Genomic DNA, 12,131 nt, shown 5'->3' with positions numbered 1-12,131 from the left:
AGATGCTGGGCAGCAGTGTTAAGAGCAGAAGGGAATCCCCATCCTTAAGTCAGATTATTATTTTCTTGATTCTGTCTCCCTGCCCTCCCTTCCCCTGCAGATAGACGGACACTGACATTATCCCTTTAGGAGGAGGGGAGTCAGCAATTGAGGACAGTATCCCTCCCTCTGCTGCTGTGACATCTCCATCTCCCTTCCCCGCTGGCCTTCATTCCTCATCTGCAGTACCAATTCAATACCTTGCATCCAGTGGGTATCTATTTTCGTGTGTGATAATACTATGACCCCCTGCTTTTTATGCCACCTTCTTCCTCCTACTTGACCCTTGTGACTCTTTCTGTAACTTTCCCAGTGACTTTCCCAGCCCCGACCCAGGTGCTAGGCCATGGTGACTTCCCGGAGCCAAGAAACTAAGGGAACTCTGCTTTGCAGTGGGCATTACTCGCATTGATTGGTGCCCAGCTAAGGCACAGCATAGGAGTTCTGCCACTTCCTTGGCCCCTGGACCCATGAACCAGTCCACTCCTATCCCTGGGGCACTCTGACAATCACAATCAATCAATTGAATTCCCTTAAATTTGTATAGCACTTTACCTTTTGCAAAAGCACTTTTGACAAATTATTTCTATTTTGAGTCTCATAGCCCTGTGATATATTCAGGGAAGGATTCTTATCCCCATTTTGCAGATGAGAACCCTGACGCACAGATTTCTATGGGACTGTGGATCTCACTGGAAACTACCCAGGAGCCCACTGTCACCTTCTATACCACATGACAGGGCTAGGCAGCTCTTTTCACCATGATTTGATTCTATAGCCTCTGCTGGCACCCCAGTGGCAGGGCCCAGAGTGGCAGCCTCTTTTCAGCATTGGCCTGCTCAATTCCTGGGCCTCAGGTGCTCAGACTGCCCCCTAAGATCTAACCTCTCCTGGCTCTGGTAACCCAGTGAGGTGAATTTGGACACGCCCCAATGCTTGTATATGCTGAATGAAATCTGTGTCTGTATTTTATTGGGGGGTGGGTAGGATGGGGATCCATCTGCTTTTTGTCACCATCAAGTGAGAAGGGGAAATATATCAATAAATATATCAGCAAAGCATAGAAGGTATGGCTGGTTTCTTGGGCATTCAAGTTTGCTCTCAGCTCAGGTTTTAAATCTTAACTCAGTGACCCAAACATTTGTCTGTTACCCTCTCCCATCCATGACTCCCAGACCTACCATGCACACACCATGTCCCCTTCTCTCAGTGGAGAACTTAAGAGAAGAGAGTGACCAAGTGGGTGGCCCCCTTTTACTGATTCCCTTACTTACTCCTATGCCACTTCTCCCCTCCATGTCCCTTTTGCTTTGCCCATGATTCTAGCTTCATCTAGTCACCTAGAAGTTTCCTAAAGACCATCAGACTCACAACACTCCCCACCACCACCATTTAAAGATGGGGATGCTGAGGCACAGAGCGGAGTGTCTATTATCACACGACCAGTCAGTAGTGGAGTGGGGCCAGACCCCAGAAATCCTAATACCCTGTCTTGGCTTAGAGCAAGCCTGGAGATCTTGGTTGATTACCCTTCAAACAAACTTTCTAAAGGTATATTGGGAAATGTTGGCCCTGGCATCCTTTGACACATCCAACTCTAAGGAAAGTCAGAAACAGCAATAAGAACTAAGGAGGAGACAAAATGATATCTGAACAGCCAACAGTTTTGCCATAAAGTTCTTGAAATGATGCTCAAACACTTTCCCTGTAAGAAATCCACATGCTTCTACTGTGTATTTTCTAATGTCCTAACCCAGAGCACATTACAAGTAACAATTTAGAACAGGGAAAATATTTCCTCACTTTTACTTATATTAGATGCAGTGGGGGGAAAAGGAAGCCTGGCTCCTGAGCAGTGGAGACATGCAAATTTGTGAGCACTCATATTTAAATGCATTTTGAAACAAATAGTGCAAACCTGATTCCTTAATCACCCTACAGTAAAGCTAAAAACAAATAAAATTCCTAACATTTGTAAATTTTAAAAAGCTCATGTAAACAGTTCTTTAAAAATGAAGAAGTTAAAACCATAATTGGGTGCATAAATATCAAAAAATTAAATTAATGAAGAAAAAATTACATGTGTTTTAAAACTCATGGGATGCAGCCAACACCGGACTTGGAGAAAATTTCATGATTTAAGCATTTCAATTACTAAACATAATGGAAGATAAATGAGTTAAGTGTTGAAACCTAGAAATTGGAAAAAGGATAAAAGCATATTATACCTTAGAAAAGCTTTGGGGAAAGAGGAACTTAAAAATTAATTAGTGTCGGGAGAACTAGTTACTCATTTAAAAACAAACTGGGTCTCTCTCTCTCTACATCAAAATTACAGATGAAACAAACATCTTAAAACTTTTAAAGAAAATCATCAGACAATATGGGTGAATATGTTTATATTCTTGAGATGGGAAAGGCCTTTATAAACATGACATAAAACACCAGTTTGTCCGTACTAAGAAATAATAACTAAAGGAAAAGCCAAAAAATGTATAGCAAAACATATTATCACTGGTTAGTTTTTCTGGAAGCAATCTCTGAGACTGAGATTAGCGTGCAGGAGGTTGACTCGGGAGTGCTCTTAGGGTCAATGCAGCCACCATTAGGTCCTCAGCTGTACACATGGGAAGTTTTGGAGTTGGGATGGGCTTTCCAAATTGTCACAAATCAGGGCAAGGGAACTGGGCCTTTATACTCTTGCATTTATCAGTTATTGGATGTGAGCATGAACTTGGAAGGGACATGAACTTGGATGTGTCTGGAGAAGGACTCAGTTGAAGGCTGTGAGCCTCCAGCAATCTCAGCTGTTGGAGAAATGAAAGCTTCAGTCCCAAAGTGACACGGATGTGGAAGGTCTTGGTAGCACACCACAGTACCCCCTATAGTTCATTCCTCACTTTGTTCAGGCTCATTTGCTTCAGATAAATAAAATCTGGAGAAATTTACCCATGGTTACATTGAGCTTCTTTTCCTGAGGAAAACTTACAAGATCAATGAAACACACTATAGCACCTGCCACTGCAAGTGGTCTTAGAAACTTAACTGATAATCATCATGTCTGTGTTACACTACCAATTCTGAATTTCCTCTCACTCTCAGCTAGTATCTCTCCTGATCTAGGTAGCTTACCTGGTCAAGTGACTATAAGCTTCGTCCTTGAAGGGTCTGAGATCTTGCTCTTCTCAAGTCATGGCTGGAGGACTTGTTCGTCATTTCTAAGGGGTACCTAAGTGGGTCACCTAGACATCAAACCTATTCTTGCCTGTCCCCACTGTATAGCAGTGCCCTTATCTCCTCCCAATTATTAGAGTCGATTTTCCCTGTCAGGATGGTTATTTGTGTTCTTTTGGCTGGTGCCAAAAGTGATCAGGCACCAGCCGTGGATTTAAATTTAATGGGACTCATTGTTGTCCTCTGGTAAAGGCACAATCTGGGAGCCAAGAACTCTAAACCTGCAGAACCCAGAATTATTAGGATGGGAAGTACAGATTACCCCAGTGGATCTCTGGGAGTGATGATAAGAAGACAACTCCTATTCCTACTCCTTAGTTCCCAAACCTATATATCCTCCTTTATAATGGTCATTGATTTAGGATGTATAATGCTTCCTGGTGGGTAACACCCCATCCTCTCAGGGTATCATCTCCAAGCTGACTCTTCAGTTGTGCCTTCAACACACCATTTCATCATTCTATCTGGCCAGCACCTTCTCAGTGGAGTGGTATATAATAGAATCCCAGGTATGTGCCCAATGTTGGACTCCTTTGGCCAGAAAGTGGATCTATGGGTCCATATCAAGTTATATAAAATCCTGTCCCAGTAGATCAAACACTCTATGCTGGTGAATAGTGGAGCTGGCTGAGGTCCTCCAGGAAAGAAAGGCAAACCCATATCCATAATGTGTTGATTGCAATTGAGATGAATCATTGCCCTATGCAAGTCTGAAGAGGCTCAATGTAGTCAACTTGTCCCCAAGTCACTTGTTGATTTTCTCCAAGAACGGTGATATATCAGGACTCATCATTGGTCTCTGTTGTGGGCAAAATCAATAGCTAAGTTAGCCTTAGTGAGTTGGTGACCATGCTGTTGTGCCTACATAAAACCTTAATGTAAATGAAAATCCAGGATATCCAGTTAAATTTGAATTTCAGACAAATAACAAATATATATTGGCATAAGTATGCTTTATTTGAGGTCACACTGTCTGTGGGCTGCTCCTAGCCTAGGACTGAACACTGCAGGGGTACTAGAGTATGCACACCTCTGCCAAATGCAGATGGACTCCTCCAACAAGCAGTCTTTGCACCAGAGCTCCCCTTAAGTCAGTGAGACTTAGTCAAACCTGCTTTGCAGTTCGAGGGTCTTCCTCCTATTTATCCTTGCTTCTCCCTCTCCTTTTGGGTGTCAGACCTTATTCCCACGTGAAGGTTTCCCAGCTTACTCCTGCTCCTTCTTCCTTTATTTTTCACAAACATTTGCCCCAACAAATCTCTTGCTCTTCTAATCCCATCTTGGCATCTGCTTCTCAGACCACCTAAACTGACCCAGTTGATACCATGAAAAATACAAGAAAGTACACAGTAAGATGGGGTTCTGGGATCACCCACCACCTGGCTGGCAAGGAGCAACCCATCCTGAGTTTGGGGCACATATAGTATCTGAAACAATGTGACAGCCCAATTCCTGAAGATTCCACTGGTGGTTATCTCAGGAAACATCCAAATGGAGGGAACCATGTTGCTGATTGAAGCATATTTGAAGGTTATGGGGGAAACATTGTATATAAAGACCGTGGCATTGGCCAGTTAGTAGTAAATGTATTGATGCTCCACAGAGAGATAAGGAAAAACTGAGAATAGTTGACGGTAGTTTTAATACCTTAAAGGGTAAGGATGAGAGTCAGAGGGCCTCTCTGGAAGCTTATAAAGAGAACATTATTGCCTTCGGTGGGAAAGCAGACAGAGATGAGGAGAAAATGCAGAACTTAAGAGTTACGCTTGCAAAAATCCAGGATATGATTAATTGTCCAGCCAAGGCATATCTCTTAGGCTAAAATGAGGGCACTGTTTGAGAAAACTTGGGACTCTGAAACATAGAATGGGAACATGTGAGTGAATACCTTCAAGGATTGAGGCTTTGTAGACTTTCCTGTATAGGTGGTTCATTGCTCCCTGAATAGGGCTAGCACTTCTGCAGTACTGGAGGACTCTTTAGAGACCTTTATCTCTCAAGGCAATAGGTGCTCCCTTCAGGAGCTGTCCAACTTCCTTTCCTGGCTGCCAACCCAGCTAGAGCTAAATCCCAGCATAATCCACTGGGAAAGTACTAGGTCTAATAAAAGAAGAAAGAGATGACTCTGAATGAGCTATAGGAATTAGCTAGCATATACCAGGAGGAGTCAGGGGAGTAGCACTGGGACTGGATTTTGAGGATGCTTTATTACAAGGGCTGCAACATAAGAATGAATAACCATGAATCCATTGACATGGGGACACTTTCTCAAGACATGAGATTTAACACCCTGGCAAGAACCCCAGGGGATGGGTCAAAATCTCTGCTATGGTGGCCCTTAGAAGCTTAGAGAATATGATGACCAATGCTGAGCAAAGCGGAAATGCCTGAACTGCACTGGCAGACAGTAAAGGAAAGAATTCAAAGGTCTGAGGGAAGTGCGCCTGCTAGAATGTATAGGTTAGGCCTGTACGCTAGATGAGGCCAGGAGACTGCCCAGAGAGGATTATATTCCATGAGAGGGCCCAGAAGACATGATATTCCTCAAAGCCATGAAGAATGCACCAGTTAGAGAGGCACCAACATCGCTAAGAAGTTCAGTAGTAGTTCTCCTCTGCAGGCCCGGGCTGACCATAGCAGAGACATTAGCTTGGATGGCTAATAGCAACGAGAATGATGGTGCCCTGAAGCAATGGACACCAAGTGGTAGTACTTAATCACCAGAAGTCAGGGTATGAAATTATCTTAACCAGCAAGGTTGGAGGGACAGCCAAGGGAGCTTGACTTACAGGAAGTTGAAGAGACAGATAACAGAACAGGCAAAAATAGATGAATAGCTAACAAGAGTGCTACTTAAAATCTACAATCAGAGGCAAGACTGCAGGAACAGAAAGCTGAGTGTGATTGCCCAAATAAAAAAGTCATGATACTTTGCTCAGTTCTTGCCCCTGAGCCAACCTTCAGAACTGGAACTCATTGACTGAATAGATTTCCAGGTCTCTAGGAGGAAGTACTATGCAACTCCATGAAAAGTATATACTATGATTATATCCCCACTCCTTCCTCAAAGGGTTTTATAGCTATTTACTCAGATGACTGCACACTTGGGATAGAAGGGAATACCAAGACATTTCAAGAACTCTTAGACATAGGTCTGAATTAACATTGCTACCAGAAGACTAAAGCATCATTTGACTTCCCAGTTAGAGTAGGGGGCTTATGGAGACCAAGTAATAAATTGAATCCTAGATAGATTACAATTCACAGTGGGGTGACTAGGTCCACAGACCCATTCGGTGGTCATCTTGCCATCCTATAGTGCATAATTGGATTTGATATCTCTGGAAGTTGGAGTAACTTCCACATTGAGTCCTTGATCTGTGTTATAAGAGCTATCATAGTGGGAAAGGCCAAGTGAAAACCTCTGAAAATACCCTTTCCCAGCAAATACAGTATAGTAAAAATATCACAAACCAGGTGGGGGAATTAGTGCCACCCTTCTAGATCTCAAGGAAGTCACCATCATATCTCCATTTAATTTGCCAGTCTGGTCCCTGAAGAAACTAGATGGATTCTGGATAATGACTGTATGTTGTCACAGGCTTCACCAAGTAATAATACAGATTACAGCTGTTTTGCCATACTGTTACTAGAATAGGTTAATAAAATCTCAGGTACATGGTATACAGCAATTGATTTGGCAGATGTGTACCTTTCCATTCCAATTACAAAAGAGGATAAAAAACAATGGTAAAGATAAGAATATTTATTTATAATTTTCCCCAAGGCATTTTTAATTATCACACCCCCAGTCATAATATAGGCTTGGTTTATAAATAAGTCAGGTTTCATAGTGGGTGAAAATTGAGAAATGATGGAGGCTATATTGCAATCACACTGAGGGATGATCTTAAAAAACAGTTGCAAGGGAAAATTTTCCCAGTGGGTGGAGCTGCAAGCCATACACCTGGTCATATGGTCATTAATTTTGTATGGAAGAGGTTTCCTAGGGACTGAATGTTTTGTCCATCCAAAATTCATGTGTTGAAGCTCTAACTCCCAATGTGATGGTATCTGGAGGTGGGACTTTGGGGAGGTAATTGGGTTTAGATGGGGTCATGAGGGTGAAATCCCTATGATGGGATTAGTGCTCTTATAAGAAAAGGAAGAGACAGGAAACATTTCTCTCTCTCTACATGCACACCCTGAGAAGGCAGCCATCTGCTAAGCCAGGAAGGGGGCCCTCACTAAGAACCAAATTTACTGGCACCTTGTTCTTGGACTCCAGAAATATGAGAAATAAAGGTCTGTTGTTTAAGCCACCCAGTCTATGGTATTTTTTATAGCAGACTCAGCTATAATGTATATAATTCATTGAATGGGTTCTGGGTTTGAAAAATGGCTGACATCCAGAACCTGGGCAAAGGGATCATGACTATTGGGATGGTCCTCATCCTCCTGGTCATCCGTATTTGACTTATTTTGGTTGTACAGATGGAGCAATAACCTTGGTATCTGCCACTAGGACAACTTTCTTCATTCTATCTCCATAGTCTTCTTCAAATTAGACCCCTGGCTGCTACTCTGACCTTGTTGCTCATTCTGATAATTGTGCAAACCTTGCTTCTTATAGTTAAGCACCATAACCTGATCTCTATTATTTTGGGATCCTATTATTGCTAATAGGGATCCCAGTTCTGTAACAGCATCTTTCTGGCTACCCTGACCTTCAGGCAGGCACCTCTAAACTTCTGGGAGTTACTGGTGTCCCTCTCATGAGTTCATTCTTTACCACTTTGGTAAATAGAGTGTCCTTCTGACTATCCCACAAAACAGTCATTTGGATGTGTTTTCTGACCTTATGAAATACATTCACTCTTCCATGTCCATTTTTCTAAGCATTTTAATCTCTTCTTCACTGTTTTTCTTGATGTATTTCACCTTGACTTAATGTGGACCATCACCTTCTTCATGCTTCTGAAAGCCACTCTAACATAATATTAACACTATTCCACAGGGTTCTTGCCAGGCTATTAAATATTGTATTATAGAAGAGTGGTCTCATACCTATAAAATCTTCCTTATCCAACGTTATGTTCTGCCTCTATTAATCCAGTACTCTCAGAAGCCAGTCCTATACATAGTCTCAGATCTCCTGTTGTATATGTTAGATAGATCTTGCAGCCCCTTTAGAATATAGTCTGTTTCATCTATTAGCAGACTCAACATTTGTGTAACCATGTTATGTTGTGACTTAACCCTAGTTATTTCTCTATTAAATGGTAGGGTGAATGGGGACAGATATTGAAGAGGATGTATGTTGTCAAACAAGGCAGAGATTTCTGCATGGCCTTCAAGCAAGTAGGAAGTACTAATTTTTTCACAGGAAGGAATGGTTCACTTTGCAGGCCTAAGGGGTTCAGAGGAATTTGAACAATCAAGATGTTTGAGTACATCAACTCAGACGTCCCCACTCAATGCCCCAGTGTCCTACTCCTTCCCAACCATGGCTCTGATCTTCATGTAGCCAACCTCCAGAAGCCCTGCAGAACATTAAGTCCTACCCAAAACATCCATAAGACATTTGGTGAGTATCAAAATGTTCTTGATATCTGGTCCTGTTCAAAATGTCCATAAGTTATTTGGTCCACATCAAAAGGTTCTTGATATATGTACGACCATTTGGTCCTGTCTAAAAAGTCCATAAGATATTTGGTCCACACCAAAAGGCTAATGATATTTGGTCCTGTCCAAAACCACTTGGCATGGACCAAATATGCCCATGGATGTTTTGGACAGAACCAAATGTCTTCTAACCTCTAAAACTTTAGAATTTAACTTCATCCTCTTATAATTAAGCCCTGGATCTAAAAATCAGCTTTTCCTACCTGCCTTATGGCTGCTGAAACAGAATCTCTTTATATGCTGCCAAGGAATTACACTTTTTTTTAAACATCTTTATTGGAGTATAATTGCTTTACAATGGTGTGTTAGTTTCTGCTTTATAACAAAGTGAATCAGCTATATATATACATATATCCCAATATCTCCCCCCTCTTGCATCTCCCTCCCACCCTCCCTATCCCACCTTTCTAGGTGGTCACAAAGCACCAAGCTGATCTTGTGCTATGTGGCTGCTTCCCACTAGCTATCTATTTTACATTTGGTAGTGTATGTATGCCCACGCCACTCTCTTACTTCATCCCAGCTTACCCTTCCCCCTCCCTGTGTCCTCAACTCCATTCTCTATGTCTGCAGCTTTATTCCTCTCCTGCCCCTAGGTTCTTCAGAACCACTTATTTTTAGATTCCATATATATGTGTTAGCATACAGTATTTATCTCTTTCTGACTTACTTCACTCTGTATGACAGACTCTAGGTCCATCCACCTCACTACAAATAACTCAGTTTCATTTCTTTTTATGGCTGAGCAATATTCCATTGTATATATGTGCCACATCTTCTTTATCCATTCATCTGTCGATGGACACTTAGGTTGCTTCCATGTCCTGGCTATTGTAAATACAGCTGCAGTGAACGTTGTGGTACATGACTCTTTTTGAATGATGGTTTTCTCAGGGTATATGCCCAGTAGTAGGATTTCTGGGTCATATAGTAGTTCTATTTTTAGTTTTTTAAGGAACCTCCATACTGTTCTCCATAGTGGCTGTATCAGTTTACATTCCCACCAACAGTGCAAGAGGTTTCCCTTTTCTCCACACCCTCTCAAGCATTTATTGTTTGTAGATTTTTTGATGATTGCCATTCTGACCAGCATGAAGTGATACCTCATTGTAGTTTTGATTTGCATTTCTTTGATGATTAGTGATGTTGAGCATCCTTTCATGTGTTTGTTGGCAATCTGTATACCTTCTTTGGAGAAATGTCTATTTAGGTCTTCTGCCCATTTTTGGATTAGGTTGTTTGTTTTTTTTGATATTGAGCTGCATGAAATGCTTGTAAATTTTGGAGATTAATCCTTTGTCAGTTGCTTAATTTGCAAATATTTTCTCCCATTCTGAGGGTTGTCTTTTGGTCTTGTTTATGGTTTCCTTTGCTGTGAAAAAGCTTTGAAGTTTCATTAGGTCCCATTTGTTTATATTTCCATTCCTCTAGGAGGTGGGTCAAAAAGGACCTTGCTGTGATTTATGTCATGGAGTGTTCTGCCTATGTTTTCCTCTAAGAGTTTTATAGTGTCTGGCCTTAAATTTAGGTCTTTAATCCATTTTGAGTTTATTTTAGCGTATGGTGTTAGAGGGTGTTCTAATTTCATTCTTTTACATGTAGCTGTGCAGTTTTCCCAGAACCATTTATTGAAGAGGCTGTCTTTTCTCCATTATAAACTAAAAATAGAACTACCATATGATCTAATTTGCTGTGAGAATACATAAACTTTATGTAATTGAACTAAATTGACTGTTTTTCTTTAAAGACTGTACATAATCAGGCCTTTGACCAATTTATAAGGCTGGCCTCCATTTCCCATCATGTCCCCCCACAGCACAGCCAGTTTCTTTCCCTCTATATAATGAACAGGCCCAAATCTGCTCAGCTTCTCTGGTTTAATAGAGTAAGAACGGCAGGGAAAAGGAAGGAAGGAAGGAAGGAAGGAAAGGAGGGAGGGAGGGAGGAAGGAAGGGAGGAAGGGAGGAAGGAAGGGGGAAAGAAAAGGGAGTGAGGAAGGAAGGAAAGGAGGGAAAGAAAGAGGAAAAGAGGGAGAGAGGGAATGAGAAAGAAAGAAAGAAAGAAAGAAAGAAAGAAAGAAAGAAAGAAAGAAAGAAAGAAAGAAAGAAAGAAAGAAAGAAAGAAAGAAAGAAAGAAAGAAAGAGAAAGAAAGAAAGGAAGGAAGGAAAAAAGAAAAGGGAGTGAGGGATGGTAGGAAAGAAAGAGGAAAAGAGGGAGAGAGGAAAGGAGAAGGAAGGAAGGAAAGAAAGAAAGGAAGAAAGAGAAAGAAAGAAGAAAGGAAAGAGAGAGAAGGAAGGAAAGAATAAAGAAACCAAAAGAAAAAACATTTCAAAAAGCAAAGCACCCAGGTAGCTATCACCATGTGCAAAACTAGAACGGTGTAGAACATTCTTACACTCATTTTACGGTTTATACAATAGCCAACCATTATTTTTTAATTGCAAATGTGAGGGTGGCATAATCTTTTCCTTGTTTAGGGTCTTTTAAACTCATAATCAAGTCCTGTTCTGGCGAATTCAACCACCTGAAGCATGAGTGTATGAGGCACAGGTGTGTGTGCCTCTTGGGGAATGGCAGGGCTGACATAAGCATGTTTATCATAGACATCTTTGCTGCAAGCATTTTCTCCTCATAACTAATTCTCCATAAGGTAATTTTGCTATAAAATATAAAATAATGAAAAAATAAAAGGGGGACATATTAAAAAGGATAAAATGAACCATGAGAAGTGAATAACAAAATTAAGAAGACTTTATTGAGAAATACAAAATACTTGAATACATTTAAAATGTGTAAAAAAATAAAATTAATTTAACCTTAAAATAAAATGTGTGTAGATTCATGGCAATACTACATAAATAACAGATTTTATTTTGTGGGTTTTACCTAACCACTTGTCTTCCAACCTTTCATTCATAGTATTTTATCCTTCTTTTTTTTTTTTTTTTTTTGCTTGTTGATTCCTCTCCTCATTTGACATCACTTTGTGACTGCCTGGAGGGGTGGGATAGGGAGGGTGGGAGGGAGGGAGACGCAAGAGGGAAGAGATATGGGAACATATGTATATGTATAACTGATTCACTTTGTTATAAAGCAGAAACTAACACACCATTGTAAAGCAATTATACTCCAATAAAGATGTAAAAGAAAAAGAGAGAGATATCAGTTTCCAA

This window comes from Grampus griseus, assembly GCF_964374135.1.
Source record: "Grampus griseus genome assembly, chromosome: X".
NCBI lineage: Eukaryota > Metazoa > Chordata > Mammalia > Artiodactyla > Delphinidae > Grampus > Grampus griseus.
This window is presented reverse-complemented; position numbering follows the sequence as displayed.